This window comes from Scyliorhinus torazame, chromosome 24, assembly GCF_047496885.1.
Source record: "Scyliorhinus torazame isolate Kashiwa2021f chromosome 24, sScyTor2.1, whole genome shotgun sequence".
NCBI lineage: Eukaryota > Metazoa > Chordata > Chondrichthyes > Carcharhiniformes > Scyliorhinidae > Scyliorhinus > Scyliorhinus torazame.
Window position 1 is genome coordinate 55171929 of NC_092730.1, and position 18635 is coordinate 55190563.

Here is an 18635-nt window from a genome sequence, read left to right on the forward strand (position 1 = left end):
GTGGAAGGAACAGTTAGACGGCAGTACGGACTTTGTTGATTGGAGCAAACTGATCAATGCAGAAATGAGAGCTCCTGAACACACAGCGCGTTGGAGAACGATCGCACTCAGACGCAAGAGTCTGGCTGGCGTTCAAAAATAGTAAAACCACATCTAGTTTGAAATGAAATGAAGATGAAAATTAAATTTAAATCGATGTGCGCATGGAGCATATCTTTGGCCACAGTCCGTCAGGATGGCCGAGCGGTCGAAGGCGCTGCGTTAAGGTCGCAGTCTCCTCTGGAGGCGGGGGTTCGAATCCCACTTCTGACATTCCCTTTTCCTCCACGTGGTTACGTTTCTCCAGCAATATTTGCAACACCAGGACGATCCAATACCTCCCATTCAATGGGGAAGCGGTGGCCTCCTGGAATGAGATTCCTGCTGATATTCGCACAGCAAGACCCCACAGGCAAAAGCCCAGTTCATCACTGGATAATCTGCTCATGACTCTATTTGAGGAATTAATAATGATCCCAGGATTCCTGGTAAATGTCTCGTCTCTTGTTGTAAATAGTCTGGCTGGTTGGATTGTCGAGGTGTCTCAGTCGACATCTCCCAGAAAACTCTTCTGCCGCCTTTACTGGATGAACGTCCTCCTGTTTGGACACTGAAGGGTTTTCTGGCTACTTGTTTGTGAAAGCAGCACCAGAAGCAGCTGTGGAGAGAGATTCCAGTCGCAAGGATGCAACTGTATAATTGGATCCTTCACGCCGCTCAGATCTTAGACTCTCAATATCTTCATGTGAGGAACAGGTCGGCGGGAGTTCGGTCTTTGTTGATTGCAGCAAACTGATCAATGCAACGATGCGAAGCTCCTTAACCCCCAGCGGCTTGGAGAAGGACGGCACTCAGATACAGGACTCTGGCTGGTGTTCAAAAATAGGAAAAGCACAACTGATTAGAAATGAAATGACAATGAAGATAGAATTTAAAGTTCTTCAGTGAGCGATGGTGGTATAATGGTGAGCATAGCTGCCTTCCAAGCAGTTGACCTGGGTTCGATTCCCAGCCATCGCAGAAAAAACTTATTTCGAAATTTTGGGCAGCAAGGTAGCACAGTTGTTTCACAGCTCCAGGGTTCCAGGTTCGATTCCCGGCTTGGGTCACTGTCTGTGCGGAGTCTGCACGTTCTCCCCATGTCTGCGTGAATTTCACCCCGGGTGCTCCGGTTTCCTCCCACGGCATAAAGACGAGCTGGCTAGGGGAATTGGTCATGCGTCATTGCCCTTAGTGTCCAAAAAGGTAGAAAGGATTATTGGGTTGCGGGGTGAGGGTGATAGGATGGAATTGAGGTCTTAAGTGGATCGGTGCAGACTCGATGGGCCGAATGGACTCCTTCTGCACTGTATGTTCTATGTCTATTTGTGCACCGAGCATAACAGTTTCTGCAGCTCGTCAGGGTGGCCGAGCGGTCGAAGGCGCGGGTTAAGGACGCAGTCTCCTCTGGAGGCGTGCGTTAGAATCCTACTTCTGACATTGCCTTTTTTTCCGCGAGGTTACATTTCTCCAAAAATTGTTCAACCCCAGGAAGATCTCATACCTGCCATTCAATGGGGAAGCGGTGGCCTCGGGACGCGAGATTCGTACTTAAATTCGTACAGCAAGACCCCACAGTCAGAAGCCCAGTTCATGACTGGATGATATGCTCAGTGACTCTGGTTGACGAATTAATACTGATACCAGGACTCCGGGTAAATTTCCACTTCCATTGTTGTAAATAGTCTGGCTGGTTGGATTGTCGGACGTGAATCAGCTGGCATCTTCCAGAAAGTTCTTCTGCCGCCTTTACAGCATGAACATCCTCGTGTTTGGCACTGGAGGCGTTATTCGGCTACTTGTCTGTGAAAGCAGCACCAGATGCAGCTGTGCAGAGAGATTCCAGTCGCCAGGATGCAACTGTCTCATTGGATCCTTCCCGCCACTCAGATCTTAGACTCTTAATACCTTCGTGTAAGGAACAGTTAGACGGCAGTACGGACTTTGTTGATTGGAGCAAACTGATCAATGCAGAAATGAGAGCTCCTTAACACACAGCGCGTTGGAGAACGATCGCATTCAGACGCAAGAGTCTGGCTGGCGTTCAAAAATAGTAAAACCACATCTAGTTTGAAATGAAATGAAGATGAACATTAAATTTAAATCGATTTGCGCATGGAGCATATCTTTGGCCGCAGTGCGTCAGGATGGCCGAGCGGTCGAAGGCGCTGCGTTAAGGTCGCAGTCTCCTCTGGAGGCGTGGGTTCGAATCCCACTTCTGACATTCCCTTTTCCTCCACGTGGTTACGTTTCTCCAGCAATATTTGCAACACCAGGACGATCCAATACCTCCCATTCAATGGGGAAGCGGTGGCCTCCTGGAATGAGATTCCTGCTGATATTCGCACAGCAAGACCCCACAGGCAAAAGCCCAGTTCATCACTGGATAATCTGCTCATGACTCTATTTGAGGAATTAATAATGATCCCAGGATTCCTGGTAAATGTCTCGTCTCTTGTTGTAAATAGTCTGGCTGGTTGGATTGTCGAGGTGTCTCAGTCGACATCTCCCAGAAAACTCTTCTGCCGCCTTTACTGGATGAACGTCCTCCTGTTTGGACACTGAAGGGTTTTCTGGCTACTTGTTTGTGAAAGCAGCACCAGAAGCAGCTGTGGAGAGAGATTCCAGTCGCAAGGATGCAACTGTATAATTGGATCCTTCACGCCGCTCAGATCTTAGACTCTCAATATCTTCATGTGAGGAACAGGTCGGCGGGAGTTCGGTCTTTGTTGATTGCAGCAAACTGATCAATGCAACGACGCGAAGCTCCTTAACCCCCAGCGGCTTGGAGAAGGACGGCACTCAGGTGCAGTACTCTGGCTGGTGTTCAAAAATAGGAAAAGCACAACTGACTAGAAATGAAATGACAATGAAGATATAATTTAAAGTTCTTCAGTGAGCGATGGTGGTATAATGGTGAGCATAGCTGCCTTCCAAGCAGTTGACCTGGGTTCGATTTCCAGCCATCGCAGAAAAAACTTATTTCGAAATTTTGGGCAGCAAGGTAGCACAGTTGTTTCACAGCTCCAGGGTTCCAGGTTCGATTCCCGGCTTGGGTCACTGTCTGTGCGGAGTCTGCACGTTCTCCCCATGTCTGCGTGAATTTCACCCCGGGTGCTCCGGTTTCCTCCCACGGCATAAAGACGAGCTGGCTAGGGGAATTGGTCATGCGTCATTGCCCTTAGTGTCCAAAAAGGTAGGAAGGATTATTGGGTTGCGGGGTGAGGGTGATAGGATGGAATTGAGGTCTTAAGTGGATCGGTGCAGACTCGATGGGCCGAATGGACTCCTTCTGCACTGTATGTTCTATGTCTATTTGTGCACCGAGCATAACAGTTTCTGCAGCTCGTCAGGGTGGCCGAGCGGTCGAAGGCGCGGGTTAAGGACGCAGTCTCCTCTGGAGGCGTGCGTTAGAATCCTACTTCTGACATTGCCTTTTTTTCCGCGAGGTTACATTTCTCCAAAAATTGTTCAACCCCAGGAAGATCTCATACCTGCCATTCAATGGGGAAGCGGTGGCCTCGGGACGCGAGATTCGTACTTAAATTCGTACAGCAAGACCCCACAGTCAGAAGCCCAGTTCATGACTGGATGATATGCTCAGTGACTCTGGTTGACGAATTAATACTGATACCAGGACTCCGGGTAAATTTCCACTTCCATTGTTGTAAATAGTCTGGCTGGTTGGATTGTCGGACGTGAATCAGCTGGCTTCTTCCAGAAAGTTCTTCTGCCGCCTTTACAGCATGAACATCCTCGTGTTTGGCACTGGAGGCGTTATTCGGCTACTTGTCTGTGAAAGCAGCACCAGATGCAGCTGTGCAGAGAGATTCCAGTCGCCAGGATGCAACTGTCTCATTGGATCCTTCCCGCCACTCAGATCTTAGACTCTTAATACCTTCGTGGAAGGAACAGTTAGACGGCAGTACGGACTTTGTTGATTGGAGCAAACTGATCAATGCAGAAATGAGAGCTCCTGAACACACAGCGCGTTGGAGAACGATCGCACTCAGACGCAAGAGTCTGGCTGGCGTTCAAAAATAGTAAAACCACATCTAGTTTGAAATGAAATGAAGATGAAAATTAAATTTAAATCGATTTGCGCATGGAGCATATCTTTGGCCACAGTGCGTCAGGATGGCCGAGCGGTCGAAGGCGCTGCGTTAAGGTCGCAGTCTCCTCTGGAGGCGTGGGTTCGAATCCCACTTCTGACATTCCCTTTTCCTCCACGTGGTTACGTTTCTCCAGCAATATTTGCAACACCAGGACGATCCAATACCTCCCATTCAATGGGGAAGCGGTGGCCTCCTGGAATGAGATTCCTGCTGATATTCGCACAGCAAGACCCCACAGGCAAAAGCCCAGTTCATCACTGGATAATCTGCTCATGACTCTATTTGAGGAATTAATAATGATCCCAGGATTCCTGGTAAATGTCTCGTCTCTTGTTGTAAATAGTCTGGCTGGTTGGATTGTCGAGGTGTCTCAGTCGACATCTCCCAGAAAACTCTTCTGCCGCCTTTACTGGATGAACGTCCTCCTGTTTGGACACTGAAGGGTTTTCTGGCTACTTGTTTGTGAAAGCAGCACCAGAAGCAGCTGTGGAGAGAGATTCCAGTCGCAAGGATGCAACTGTATAATTGGATCCTTCACGCCGCTCAGATCTTAGACTCTCAATATCTTCATGTGAGGAACAGGTCGGCGGGAGTTCGGTCTTTGTTGATTGCAGCAAACTGATCAATGCAACGATGCGAAGCTCCTTAACCCCCAGCGGCTTGGAGAAGGACGGCACTCAGATACAGGACTCTGGCTGGTGTTCAAAAATAGGAAAAGCACAACTGATTAGAAATGAAATGACAATGAAGATAGAATTTAAAGTTCTTCAGTGAGCGATGGTGGTATAATGGTGAGCATAGCTGCCTTCCAAGCAGTTGACCTGGGTTCGATTCCCAGCCATCGCAGAAAAAACTTATTTCGAAATTTTGGGCAGCAAGGTAGCACAGTTGTTTCACAGCTCCAGGGTTCCAGGTTCGATTCCCGGCTTGGGTCACTGTCTGTGCGGAGTCTGCACGTTCTCCCCATGTCTGCGTGAATTTCACCCCGGGTGCTCCGGTTTCCTCCCACGGCATAAAGACGAGCTGGCTAGGGGAATTGGTCATGCGTCATTGCCCTTAGTGTCCAAAAAGGTAGAAAGGATTATTGGGTTGCGGGGTGAGGGTGATAGGATGGAATTGAGGTCTTAAGTGGATCGGTGCAGACTCGATGGGCCGAATGGACTCCTTCTGCACTGTATGTTCTATGTCTATTTGTGCACCGAGCATAACAGTTTCTGCAGCTCGTCAGGGTGGCCGAGCGGTCGAAGGCGCGGGTTAAGGACGCAGTCTCCTCTGGAGGCGTGCGTTAGAATCCTACTTCTGACATTGCCTTTTTTTCCGCGAGGTTACATTTCTCCAAAAATTGTTCAACCCCAGGAAGATCTCATACCTGCCATTCAATGGGGAAGCGGTGGCCTCGGGACGCGAGATTCGTACTTAAATTCGTACAGCAAGACCCCACAGTCAGAAGCCCAGTTCATGACTGGATGATATGCTCAGTGACTCTGGTTGACGAATTAATACTGATACCAGGACTCCGGGTAAATTTCCACTTCCATTGTTGTAAATAGTCTGGCTGGTTGGATTGTCGGACGTGAATCAGCTGGCATCTTCCAGAAAGTTCTTCTGCCGCCTTTACAGCAAGAACATCCTCGTGTTTGGCACTGGAGGCGTTATTCGGCTACTTGTCTGTGAAAGCAGCACCAGATGCAGCTGTGCAGAGAGATTCCAGTCGCCAGGATGCAACTGTCTCATTGGATCCTTCCCGCCACTCAGATCTTAGACTCTTAATACCTTCGTGTAAGGAACAGTTAGACGGCAGTACGGACTTTGTTGATTGGAGCAAACTGATCAATGCAGAAATGAGAGCTCCTTAACACACAGCGCGTTGGAGAACGATCGCATTCAGACGCAAGAGTCTGGCTGGCGTTCAAAAATAGTAAAACCACATCTAGTTTGAAATGAAATGAAGATGAAAATTAAATTTAAATCGATTTGCGCATGGAGCATATCTTTGGCCGCAGTGCGTCAGGATGGCCGAGCGGTCGAAGGCGCTGCGTTAAGGTCGCAGTCTCCTCTGGAGGCGTGGGTTCGAATCCCACTTCTGACATTCCCTTTTCCTCCACGTGGTTACGTTTCTCCAGCAATATTTGCAACACCAGGACGATCCAATACCTCCCATTCAATGGGGAAGCGGTGGCCTCCTGGAATGAGATTCCTGCTGATATTCGCACAGCAAGACCCCACAGGCAAAAGCCCAGTTCATCACTGGATAATCTGCTCATGACTCTATTTGAGGAATTAATAATGATCCCAGGATTCCTGGTAAATGTCTCGTCTCTTGTTGTAAATAGTCTGGCTGGTTGGATTGTCGAGGTGTCTCAGTCGACATCTCCCAGAAAACTCTTCTGCCGCCTTTACTGGATGAACGTCCTCCTGTTTGGACACTGAAGGGTTTTCTGGCTACTTGTTTGTGAAAGCAGCACCAGAAGCAGCTGTGGAGAGAGATTCCAGTCGCAAGGATGCAACTGTATAATTGGATCCTTCACGCCGCTCAGATCTTAGACTCTCAATATCTTCATGTGAGGAACAGGTCGGCGGGAGTTCGGTCTTTGTTGATTGCAGCAAACTGATCAATGCAACGACGCGAAGCTCCTTAACCCCCAGCGGCTTGGAGAAGGACGGCACTCAGGTGCAGGACTCTGGCTGGTGTTCAAAAATAGGAAAAGCACAACTGATTAGAAATGAAATGACAATGAAGATATAATTTAAAGTTCTTCAGTGAGCGATGGTGGTATAATGGTGAGCATGGTTGCCTTCAAAGCAGTTGACCTGGGTTCGATTCCCAGCCATCGCAGAAAAAACTTATTTCGAAATTTTGGGCAGCAAGGTAGCACAGTTGTTTCACAGCTCCAGGTTTCCAGGTTCGATTCCAGGCTTGGGTCACTGTCTGTGCGGAGTCTGCACGTTCTCCCCATGTCTGCGTGAATTTCACCCCGGGTGCTCCGGTTTCCTCCCACGGCATAAAGACGAGCTGGCTAGGGGAATTGGTCATGCGTCATTGCCCTTAGTGTCCAAAAAGGTAGGAAGGATTATTGGGTTGCGGGGTGAGGGTGATAGGATGGAATTGAGGTCTTAAGTGGATCGGTGCAGACTCGATGGGCCGAATGGACTCCTTCTGCACTGTATGTTCTATGTCTATTTGTGCACCGAGCATAACAGTTTCTGCAGCTCGTCAGGGTGGCCGAGCGGTCGAAGGCGCGGGTTAAGGACGCAGTCTCCTCTGGAGGCGTGCGTTAGAATCCTACTTCTGACATTGCCTTTTTTTCCGCGAGGTTACATTTCTCCAAAAATTGTTCAACCCCAGGAAGATCTCATACCTGCCATTCAATGGGGAAGCGGTGGCCTCGGGACGCGAGATTCGTACTTAAATTCGTACAGCAAGACCCCACAGTCAGAAGCCCAGTTCATGACTGGATGATATGCTCAGTGACTCTGGTTGACGAATTAATACTGATACCAGGACTCCGGGTAAATTTCCACTTCCATTGTTGTAAATAGTCTGGCTGGTTGGATTGTCGGACGTGAATCAGCTGGCTTCTTCCAGAAAGTTCTTCTGCCGCCTTTACAGCATGAACATCCTCGTGTTTGGCACTGGAGGCGTTATTCGGCTACTTGTCTGTGAAAGCAGCACCAGATGCAGCTGTGCAGAGAGATTCCAGTCGCCAGGATGCAACTGTCTCGTTGGATCCTTCCCGCCACTCAGATCTTAGACTCTTAATACCTTCGTGGAAGGAACAGTTAGACGGCAGTACGGACTTTGTTGATTGGAGCAAACTGATCAATGCAGAAATGAGAGCTCCTGAACACACAGCGCGTTGGAGAACGATCGCACTCAGACGCAAGAGTCTGGCTGGCGTTCAAAAATAGTAAAACCACATCTAGTTTGAAATGAAATGAAGATGAAAATTAAATTTAAATCGATTTGCGCATGGAGCATATCTTTGGCCACAGTGCGTCAGGATGGCCGAGCGGTCGAAGGCGCTGCGTTGAGGTCGCAGTCTCCACTGGAGGCGTGGGTTCGAATCCCACTTCTGACATTCCCTTTTCCTCCACGTGGTTACGTTTCTCCAGCAATATTTGCAACACCAGGACGATCCAATACCTCCCATTCAATGGGGAAGCGGTGGCCTCCTGGAATGAGATTCCTGCTGATATTCGCACAGCAAGACCCCACAGGCAAAAGCCCAGTTCATCACTGGATAATCTGCTCATGACTCTATTTGAGGAATTAATAATGATCCCAGGATTCCTGGTAAATGTCTCGTCTCTTGTTGTAAATAGTCTGGCTGGTTGGATTGTCGAGGTGTCTCAGTCGACATCTCCCAGAAAACTCTTCTGCCGCCTTTACTGGATGAACGTCCTCCTGTTTGGACACTGAAGGGTTTTCTGGCTACTTGTTTGTGAAAGCAGCACCAGAAGCAGCTGTGGAGAGAGATTCCAGTCGCAAGGATGCAACTGTATAATTGGATCCTTCACGCCGCTCAGATCTTAGACTCTCAATATCTTCATGTGAGGAACAGGTCGGCGGGAGTTCGGTCTTTGTTGATTGCAGCAAACTGATCAATGCAACGACGCGAAGCTCCTTTACCCCCAGCGGCTTGGAGAAGGACGGCACTCAGATGCAGGACTCTGGCTGGTGTTCAAAAATAGAAAAAGCACAACTGATTAGAAATGAAATGACAATGAAGATATAATTTAAAATTCTTCCGTGAGCGATGGTGGTATAATGGTGAGCATAGCTGCCTTCCAAGTAGTTGACCTGGGTTCAATTCCCAGCCATCGCAGAAAAAACTTATTTCGAAATTTTGGGCAGCAAGGTAGCACAGTTGTTTCACAGCTCCAGGGTTCCAGGTTCGATTCCCAGCTTGGGTCACTGTCTGTGCGGAGTCTGCACGTTCTCCCCATGTCTGCGTGAATTTCACCCCGGGTGCTCCGGTTTCCTCCCACGGCATAAAGACGAGCTGGCTAGGGGAATTGGTCATGCGTAATTGCCCTTAGTGTCCAAAAAGGTAGGAAGGATTATTGGGTTGCGGGGTGAGGGTGATAGGATGGAATTGAGGTCTTAAGTGGATCGGTGCAGACTCGATGGGCCGAATGGACTCCTTCTGCACTGTATGTTCTATGTCTATTTGTGCACCGAGCATAACAGTTTCTGCAGCTCGTCAGGGTGGCCGAGCGGTCGAAGGCGCGGGTTAAGGACGCAGTCTCCTCTGGAGGCGTGCGTTAGAATCCTACTTCTGACATTGCCTTTTTTTCCGCGAGGTTACATTTCTCCAAAAATTGTTCAACCCCAGGAAGATCTCATACCTCCCATTCAATGGGGAAGCGGTGGCCTCGGGACGCGAGATTCGTACTTAAATTCGTACAGCAAGACCCCACAGTTAGAAGCCCAGTTCATGACTGGATGATATGCTCAGTGACTCTGGTTGACGAATTAATACTGATACCAGGACCCCGGGTAAATTTCCACTTCCATTGTTGTAAATAGTCTGGCTGGTTGGATTGTCGGACGTGAATCAGCTGGCTTCTTCCAGAAAGTTCTTCTGCCGCCTTTACAGCATGAACATCCTCGTGTTTGGCACTGGAGGCGTTATTCGGCTACTTGTCTGTGAAAGCAGCACCAGATGCAGCTGTGCAGAGAGATTCCAGTCGCCAGGATGCAACTGTCTCATTGGATCCTTCCCGCCACTCAGATCTTAGACTCTTAATACCTTCGTGGAAGGAACAGTTAGACGGCAGTACGGACTTTGTTGATTGGAGCAAACTGATCAATGCAGAAATGAGAGCTCCTTAACACACAGCGCGTTGGAGAACGATCGCACTCAGACGCAAGAGTCTGGCTGGCGTTCAAAAATAGTAAAACCACATCTAGTTTGAAATGAAATGAAGATGAAAATTAAATTTAAATCGATTTGCGCATGGAGCATATCTTTGGCCACAGTGCGTCAGGATGGCCGAGCGGTCGAAGGCGCTGCGTTAAGGTCGCAGTCTCCTCTGGAGGCGTGGGTTCGAATCCCACTTCTGACATTCCCTTTTCCTCCACGTGGTTACGTTTCTCCAGCAATATTTGCAACACCAGGACGATCCAATACCTCCCATTCAATGGGGAAGCGGTGGCCTCCTGGAATGAGATTCCTGCTGATATTCGCACAGCAAGACCCCACAGGCAAAAGCCCAGTTCATCACTGGATAATCTGCTCATGACTCTATTTGAGGAATTAATAATGATCCCAGGATTCCTGGTAAATGTCTCGTCTCTTGTTGTAAATAGTCTGGCTGGTTGGATTGTCGAGGTGTCTCAGTCGACATCTCCCAGAAAACTCTTCTGCCGCCTTTACTGGATGAACGTCCTCCTGTTTGGACACTGAAGGGTTTTCTGGCTACTTGTTTGTGAAAGCAGCACCAGAAGCAGCTGTGGAGAGAGATTCCAGTCGCAAGGATGCAACTGTATAATTGGATCCTTCACGCCGCTCAGATCTTAGACTCTCAATATCTTCATGTGAGGAACAGGTCGGCGGGAGTTCGGTCTTTGTTGATTGCAGCAAACTGATCAATGCAACGATGCGAAGCTCCTTAACCCCCAGCGGCTTGGAGAAGGACGGCACTCAGATACAGGACTCTGGCTGGTGTTCAAAAATAGGAAAAGCACAACTGATTAGAAATGAAATGACAATGAAGATAGAATTTAAAGTTCTTCAGTGAGCGATGGTGGTATAATGGTGAGCATAGCTGCCTTCCAAGCAGTTGACCTGGGTTCGATTCCCAGCCATCGCAGAAAAAAGTTATTTCGAAATTTTGGGCAGCAAGGTAGCACAGTTGTTTCACAGCTCCAGGGTTCCAGGTTCGATTCCCGGCTTGGGTCACTGTCTGTGCGGAGTCTGCACGTTCTCCCCATGTCTGCGTGAATTTCACCCCGGGTGCTCCGGTTTCCTCCCACGGCATAAAGACGAGCTGGCTAGGGGAATTGGTCATGCGTCATTGCCCTTAGTGTCCAAAAAGGTAGAAAGGATTATTGGGTTGCGGGGTGAGGGTGATAGGATGGAATTGAGGTCTTAAGTGGATCGGTGCAGACTCGATGGGCCGAATGGACTCCTTCTGCACTGTATGTTCTATGTCTATTTGTGCACCGAGCATAACAGTTTCTGCAGCTCGTCAGGGTGGCCGAGCGGTCGAAGGCGCGGGTTAAGGACGCAGTCTCCTCTGGAGGCGTGCGTTAGAATCCTACTTCTGACATTGCCTTTTTTTCCGCGAGGTTACATTTCTCCAAAAATTGTTCAACCCCAGGAAGATCTCATACCTGCCATTCAATGGGGAAGCGGTGGCCTCGGGACGCGAGATTCGTACTTAAATTCGTACAGCAAGACCCCACAGTCAGAAGCCCAGTTCATGACTGGATGATATGCTCAGTGACTCTGGTTGACGAATTAATACTGATACCAGGACTCCGGGTAAATTTCCACTTCCATTGTTGTAAATAGTCTGGCTGGTTGGATTGTCGGACGTGAATCAGCTGGCATCTTCCAGAAAGTTCTTCTGCCGCCTTTACAGCAAGAACATCCTCGTGTTTGGCACTGGAGGCGTTATTCGGCTACTTGTCTGTGAAAGCAGCACCAGATGCAGCTGTGCAGAGAGATTCCAGTCGCCAGGATGCAACTGTCTCATTGGATCCTTCCCGCCACTCAGATCTTAGACTCTTAATACCTTCGTGTAAGGAACAGTTAGACGGCAGTACGGACTTTGTTGATTGGAGCAAACTGATCAATGCAGAAATGAGAGCTCCTTAACACACAGCGCGTTGGAGAACGATCGCATTCAGACGCAAGAGTCTGGCTGGCGTTCAAAAATAGTAAAACCACATCTAGTTTGAAATGAAATGAAGATGAAAATTAAATTTAAATCGATTTGCGCATGGAGCATATCTTTGGCCGCAGTGCGTCAGGATGGCCGAGCGGTCGAAGGCGCTGCGTTAAGGTCGCAGTCTCCTCTGGAGGCGTGGGTTCGAATCCCACTTCTGACATTCCCTTTTCCTCCACGTGGTTACGTTTCTCCAGCAATATTTGCAACACCAGGACGATCCAATACCTCCCATTCAATGGGGAAGCGGTGGCCTCCTGGAATGAGATTCCTGCTGATATTCGCACAGCAAGACCCCACAGGCAAAAGCCCAGTTCATCACTGGATAATCTGCTCATGACTCTATTTGAGGAATTAATAATGATCCCAGGATTCCTGGTAAATGTCTCGTCTCTTGTTGTAAATAGTCTGGCTGGTTGGATTGTCGAGGTGTCTCAGTCGACATCTCCCAGAAAACTCTTCTGCCGCCTTTACTGGATGAACGTCCTCCTGTTTGGACACTGAAGGGTTTTCTGGCTACTTGTTTGTGAAAGCAGCACCAGAAGCAGCTGTGGAGAGAGATTCCAGTCGCAAGGATGCAACTGTATAATTGGATCCTTCACGCCGCTCAGATCTTAGACTCTCAATATCTTCATGTGAGGAACAGGTCGGCGGGAGTTCGGTCTTTGTTGATTGCAGCAAACTGATCAATGCAACGACGCGAAGCTCCTTAACCCCCAGCGGCTTGGAGAAGGACGGCACTCAGGTGCAGGACTCTGGCTGGTGTTCAAAAATAGGAAAAGCACAACTGATTAGAAATGAAATGACAATGAAGATATAATTTAAAGTTCTTCAGTGAGCGATGGTGGTATAATGGTGAGCATGGTTGCCTTCAAAGCAGTTGACCTGGGTTCGATTCCCAGCCATCGCAGAAAAAACTTATTTCGAAATTTTGGGCAGCAAGGTAGCACAGTTGTTTCACAGCTCCAGGTTTCCAGGTTCGATTCCCGGCTTGGGTCACTGTCTGTGCGGAGTCTGCACGTTCTCCCCATGTCTGCGTGAATTTCACCCCGGGTGCTCCGGTTTCCTCCCACGGCATAAAGACGAGCTGGCTAGGGGAATTGGTCATGCGTCATTGCCCTTAGTGTCCAAAAAGGTAGGAAGGATTATTGGGTTGCGGGGTGAGGGTGATAGGATGGAATTGAGGTCTTAAGTGGATCGGTGCAGACTCGATGGGCCGAATGGACTCCTTCTGCACTGTATGTTCTATGTCTATTTGTGCACCGAGCATAACAGTTTCTGCAGCTCGTCAGGGTGGCCGAGCGGTCGAAGGCGCGGGTTAAGGACGCAGTCTCCTCTGGAGGCGTGCGTTAGAATCCTACTTCTGACATTGCCTTTTTTTCCGCGAGGTTACATTTCTCCAAAAATTGTTCAACCCCAGGAAGATCTCATACCTGCCATTCAATGGGGAAGCGGTGGCCTCGGGACGCGAGATTCGTACTTAAATTCGTACAGCAAGACCCCACAGTCAGAAGCCCAGTTCATGACTGGATGATATGCTCAGTGACTCTGGTTGACGAATTAATACTGATACCAGGACTCCGGGTAAATTTCCACTTCCATTGTTGTAAATAGTCTGGCTGGTTGGATTGTCGGACGTGAATCAGCTGGCTTCTTCCAGAAAGTTCTTCTGCCGCCTTTACAGCATGAACATCCTCGTGTTTGGCACTGGAGGCGTTATTCGGCTACTTGTCTGTGAAAGCAGCACCAGATGCAGCTGTGCAGAGAGATTCCAGTCGCCAGGATGCAACTGTCTCGTTGGATCCTTCCCGCCACTCAGATCTTAGACTCTTAATACCTTCGTGGAAGGAACAGTTAGACGGCAGTACGGACTTTGTTGATTGGAGCAAACTGATCAATGCAGAAATGAGAGCTCCTGAACACACAGTGCGTTGGAGAACGATCGCACTCAGACGCAAGAGTCTGGCTGGCGTTCAAAAATAGTAAAACCACATCTAGTTTGAAATGAAATGAAGATGAAAATTAAATTTAAATCGATTTGCGCATGGAGCATATCTTTGGCCACAGTGCGTCAGGATGGCCGAGCGGTCGAAGGCGCTGCGTTGAGGTCGCAGTCTCCACTGGAGGCGTGGGTTCGAATCCCACTTCTGACATTCCCTTTTCCTCCACGTGGTTACGTTTCTCCAGCAATATTTGCAACACCAGGACGATCCAATACCTCCCATTCAATGGGGAAGCGGTGGCCTCCTGGAATGAGATTCCTGCTGATATTCGCACAGCAAGACCCCACAGGCAAAAGCCCAGTTCATCACTGGATAATCTGCTCATGACTCTATTTGAGGAATTAATAATGATCCCAGGATTCCTGGTAAATGTCTCGTCTCTTGTTGTAAATAGTCTGGCTGGTTGGATTGTCGAGGTGTCTCAGTCGACATCTCCCAGAAAACTCTTCTGCCGCCTTTACTGGATGAACGTCCTCCTGTTTGGACACTGAAGGGTTTTCTGGCTACTTGTTTGTGAAAGCAGCACCAGAAGCAGCTGTGGAGAGAGATTCCAGTCGCAAGGATGCAACTGTATAATTGGATCCTTCACGCCGCTCAGATCTTAGACTCTCAATATCTTCATGTGAGGAACAGGTCGGCGGGAGTTCGGTCTTTGTTGATTGCAGCAAACTGATCAATGCAACGACGCGAAGCTCCTTAACCCCCAGCGGCTTGGAGAAGGACGGCACTCAGATGCAGGACTCTGGCTGGTGTTCAAAAATAGAAAAAGCACAACTGATTAGAAATGAAATGACAATGAAGATATAATTTAAAATTCTTCCGTGAGCGATGGTGGTATAATGGTGAGCATAGCTGCCTTCCAAGCAGTTGACCTGGGTTCGATTCCCAGCCATCGCAGAAAAAACTTATTTCGAAATTTTGGGCAGCAAGGTAGCACAGTTGTTTCACAGCTCCAGGGTTCCAGGTTCGATTCCCGGCTTGGGTCACTGTCTGTGCGGAGTCTGCACGTTCTCCCCATGTCTGCGTGAATTTCACCCCGGGTGCTCCGGTTGCCTCCCACGGCATAAAGACGAGCTGGCTAGGGGAATTGGTCATGCGTAATTGCCCTTAGTGTCCAAAAAGGTAGGAAGGATTATTGGGTTGCGGGGTGAGGGTGATAGGATGGAATTGAGGTCTTAAGTGGATCGGTGCAGACTCGATGGGCCGAATGGACTCCTTCTGCACTGTATGTTCTATGTCTATTTGTGCACCGAGCATAACAGTTTCTGCAGCTCGTCAGGGTGGCCGAGCGGTCGAAGGCGCGGGTTAAGGACGCAGTCTCCTCTGGAGGCGTGCGTTAGAATCCTACTTCTGACATTGCCTTTTTTTCCACGAGGTTACATTTCTCCAAAAATTGTTGAACCCCAGGAAGATCTCATACCTCCCATTCAATGGGGAAGCGGTGGCCTCGGGACGCGAGATTCGTACTTAAATTCGTACAGCAAGACCGCACAGTCAGAAGCCCAGTTCATGACTGGATGATATGCTCAGTGACTCTGGTTGACGAATTAATACTGATACCAGGACTCCGGGTAAATTTCCACTTCCATTGTTGTAAATAGTCTGGCTGGTTGGATTGTCGGACGTGAATCAGCTGGCTTCTTCCAGAAAGTTCTTCTGCCGCCTTTACAGCATGAACATCCTCGTGTTTGGCACTGGAGGCGTTATTCGGCTACTTGTCTGTGAAAGCAGCACCAGATGCAGCTGTGCAGAGAGATTCCAGTCGCCAGAATGCAACTGTCTCATTGGATCCTTCCCGCCACTCAGATCTTAGACTCTTCATACCTTCGTGGAAGGAACAGTTAGACGGAAGTACGGACTTTGTTGATTGGAGCAAACTGATCAATGCAGAAATGAGAGCTCCTTAACACACAGCGCGTTGGAGAACGATCGCACTCAGACGCAAGAGTCTGGCTGGCGTTCAAAAATAGTAAAACCACATCTAGTTTGAAATGAAATGAAGATGAAAATTAAATTTAAATCGATTTGCGCATGAGCCATATCTTTGGCCACAGTGCGTCAGGATGGCCGAGCGGTCGAAGGCGCTGCGTTAAGGTCGCAGTCTCCTCTGGAGGTGTGGGTTCGAATCCCACTTCTGACATTCCCTTTTCCTCCACGTGGTTACGTTTCTCCAGCAATATTTGCAACACCAGGACGATCCAATACCTCCCATTCAATGGGGAAGCGGTGGCCTCCTGGAATGAGATTCCTGCTGATATTCGCACAGCAAGACCCCACAGGCAAAAGCCCAGTTCATCACTGGATAATCTGCTCATGACTCTATTTGAGGAATTAATAATGATCCCAGGATTCCTTGTAAATGTCTCGTCTCTTGTTGTAAATTGTCTGGCTGGTTGGATTGTCGAGGTGTCTCAGTCGACATCTCCCAGAAAACTCTTCTGCCGCCTTTACTGGATGAACGTCCTCCTGTTTGGACACTGAAGGGTTTTCTGGCTACTTGTTTGTGAAAGCAGCACCAGAAGCAGCTGTGGAGAGAGATTCCAGTCGCAAGGATGCAACTGTATAATTGGATCCTTCACGCCGCTCAGATCTTAGACTCTCAATATCTTCATGTGAGGAACAGGTCGGCGGGAGTTCGGTCTTTGTTGATTGCAGCAAACTGATCAATGCAACGACGCGAAGCTCCTTAACCCCCAGCGGCTTGGAAAAGGACGGCACTCAGATGCAGGACTCTGGCTGGTGTTCAAAAATAGGAAAAGCACAACTGATTAGAAATGAAATGACAATGAAGATATAATTTAAAATTCTTCAGTGAGCGATGGTGGTATAATGGTGAGCATAGCTGCCTTCCAAGCAGTTGACCTGGGTTCAATTCCCAGCCATCGCAGAAAAAACTTATTTCGAAATTTTGGGCAGCAAGGTAGCACAGTTGTTTCACAGCTCCAGGGTTCCAGGTTCGATTCCCGGCTTGGGTCACTGTCTGTGCGGAGTCTGCACGTTCTCCCCATGTCTGCGTGAATTTCACCCCGGGTGCTCCGGTTTCCTCCCACGGCATAAAGACGAGCTGGCTAGGGGAATTGGTCATGCGTAATTGCCCTTAGTGTCCAAAAAGGTAGGAAGGATTATTGGGTTGCGGGGTGAGGGTGATAGGATGGAATTGAGGTCTTAAGTGGATCGGTGCAGACTCGATGGGCCGAATGGACTCCTTCTGCACTGTATGTTCTATGTCTATTTGTGCACCGAGCATAACAGTTTCTGCAGCTCGTCAGGGTGGCCGAGCGGTCGAAGGCGCGGGTTAAGGACGCAGTCTCCTCTGGAGGCGTGCGTTAGAATCCTACTTCTGACATTGCCTTTTTTTCCGCGAGGTTACATTTCTCCAAAAATTGTTCAACCCCAGGAAGATCTCATACCTCCCATTCAATGGGGAAGCGGTGGCCTCGGGACGCGAGATTCGTACTTAAATTCGTACAGCAAGACCCCACAGTCAGAAGCCCAGTTCATGACTGGATGATATGCTCAGTGACTCTGGTTGACGAATTAATACTGATACCAGGACCCCGGGTAAATTTCCACTTCCATTGTTGTAAATAGTCTGGCTGGTTGGATTGTCGGACGTGAATCAGCTGGCTTCTTCCAGAAAGTTCTTCTGCCGCCTTTACAGCATGAACATCCTCGTGTTTGGCACTGGAGGCGTTATTCGGCTACTTGTCTGTGAAAGCAGCACCAGATGCAGCTGTGCAGAGAGATTCCAGTCGCCAGGATGCAACTGTCTCATTGGATCCTTCCCGCCACTCAGATCTTAGACTCTTAATACCTTCGTGGAAGGAACAGTTAGACGGCAGTACGGACTTTGTTGATTGGAGCAAACTGATCAATGCAGAAATGAGAGCTCCTTAACACACAGCGCGTTGGAGAACGATCGCACTCAGACGCAAGAGTCTGGCTGGCGTTCAAAAATAGTAAAACCACATCTCGTTTGAAATGAAATGAAGATGAAAATTAAATTTAAATCGATTTGCGCATGGAGCATATCTTTGGCCACAGTGCGTCAGGGTGGCCGAGCGGTCGAAGGCGCTGCGTTAAGGTCGCAGTCTCCTCTGGAAGCGTGGGTTCGAATCCCACTTCTGACATTCCCTTTTCCTCCACGTGGTTACGTTTCTCCAGCAATATTTGCAACACCAGGACGATCCAATACCTCCCATTCAATGGGGAAGCGGTGGCCTCCTGGAATGAGATTCCTGCTGATATTCGCACAGCAAGTCCCCACAGGCAAAAGCCCAGTTCATCACTGGATAATCTGCTCATGACTCTATTTGAGGAATTAATAATGATCCCAGGATTCCTGGTAAATGTCTCGTCTCTTGTTGTAAATAGTCTGGCTGGTTGGATTGTCGAGGTGTCTCAGTCGACATCTCCCAGAAAACTCTTCTGCCGCCTTTACTGGATGAACGTCCTCCTGTTTGGACACTGAAGGGTTTTCTGGCTACTTGTTTGTGAAAGCAGCACCAGAAGCAGCTGTGGAGAGAGATTCCAGTCGCAAGGA

The 18635-nt window shown here is 48.8% G+C and overlaps 17 non-coding genes across 17 annotated transcripts; all 17 read left to right on the forward strand.

Annotated features, from left to right (window-relative positions):
- Positions 1-229: 229 nt before the first annotated feature.
- On the forward strand, positions 230-312 carry trnal-aag (transfer RNA leucine (anticodon AAG)). Its single transcript has one exon. It is a non-coding gene; the product is annotated as a tRNA-Leu (tRNA).
- Positions 313-987: 675 nt separating this feature from the next.
- Positions 988-1059, forward strand: trnag-ucc (transfer RNA glycine (anticodon UCC)). The gene has a single exon. It is a non-coding gene; the product is annotated as a tRNA-Gly (tRNA).
- Positions 1060-2219: 1160 nt separating this feature from the next.
- trnal-aag (transfer RNA leucine (anticodon AAG)) lies at positions 2220-2302 on the forward strand. The gene has a single exon. It is a non-coding gene; the product is annotated as a tRNA-Leu (tRNA).
- A 675-nt stretch (positions 2303-2977) lies between these two features.
- On the forward strand, positions 2978-3049 carry trnag-ucc (transfer RNA glycine (anticodon UCC)). Its single transcript has one exon. It is a non-coding gene; the product is annotated as a tRNA-Gly (tRNA).
- A 1160-nt stretch (positions 3050-4209) lies between these two features.
- On the forward strand, positions 4210-4292 carry trnal-aag (transfer RNA leucine (anticodon AAG)). The gene has a single exon. It is a non-coding gene; the product is annotated as a tRNA-Leu (tRNA).
- Positions 4293-4967: 675 nt separating this feature from the next.
- trnag-ucc (transfer RNA glycine (anticodon UCC)) lies at positions 4968-5039 on the forward strand. The gene has a single exon. It is a non-coding gene; the product is annotated as a tRNA-Gly (tRNA).
- Positions 5040-6199: 1160 nt separating this feature from the next.
- Positions 6200-6282, forward strand: trnal-aag (transfer RNA leucine (anticodon AAG)). The gene has a single exon. It is a non-coding gene; the product is annotated as a tRNA-Leu (tRNA).
- A 1907-nt stretch (positions 6283-8189) lies between these two features.
- On the forward strand, positions 8190-8272 carry trnal-gag (transfer RNA leucine (anticodon GAG)). The gene has a single exon. It is a non-coding gene; the product is annotated as a tRNA-Leu (tRNA).
- A 675-nt stretch (positions 8273-8947) lies between these two features.
- Positions 8948-9019, forward strand: trnag-ucc (transfer RNA glycine (anticodon UCC)). Its single transcript has one exon. It is a non-coding gene; the product is annotated as a tRNA-Gly (tRNA).
- Positions 9020-10179: 1160 nt separating this feature from the next.
- On the forward strand, positions 10180-10262 carry trnal-aag (transfer RNA leucine (anticodon AAG)). The gene has a single exon. It is a non-coding gene; the product is annotated as a tRNA-Leu (tRNA).
- A 675-nt stretch (positions 10263-10937) lies between these two features.
- trnag-ucc (transfer RNA glycine (anticodon UCC)) lies at positions 10938-11009 on the forward strand. Its single transcript has one exon. It is a non-coding gene; the product is annotated as a tRNA-Gly (tRNA).
- Positions 11010-12169: 1160 nt separating this feature from the next.
- Positions 12170-12252, forward strand: trnal-aag (transfer RNA leucine (anticodon AAG)). The gene has a single exon. It is a non-coding gene; the product is annotated as a tRNA-Leu (tRNA).
- A 1907-nt stretch (positions 12253-14159) lies between these two features.
- Positions 14160-14242, forward strand: trnal-gag (transfer RNA leucine (anticodon GAG)). The gene has a single exon. It is a non-coding gene; the product is annotated as a tRNA-Leu (tRNA).
- Positions 14243-14917: 675 nt separating this feature from the next.
- trnag-ucc (transfer RNA glycine (anticodon UCC)) lies at positions 14918-14989 on the forward strand. The gene has a single exon. It is a non-coding gene; the product is annotated as a tRNA-Gly (tRNA).
- Positions 14990-16149: 1160 nt separating this feature from the next.
- On the forward strand, positions 16150-16232 carry trnal-aag (transfer RNA leucine (anticodon AAG)). Its single transcript has one exon. It is a non-coding gene; the product is annotated as a tRNA-Leu (tRNA).
- Positions 16233-16907: 675 nt separating this feature from the next.
- On the forward strand, positions 16908-16979 carry trnag-ucc (transfer RNA glycine (anticodon UCC)). The gene has a single exon. It is a non-coding gene; the product is annotated as a tRNA-Gly (tRNA).
- Positions 16980-18139: 1160 nt separating this feature from the next.
- trnal-aag (transfer RNA leucine (anticodon AAG)) lies at positions 18140-18222 on the forward strand. The gene has a single exon. It is a non-coding gene; the product is annotated as a tRNA-Leu (tRNA).
- The last annotated feature ends 413 nt before the right edge of the window (positions 18223-18635 follow it).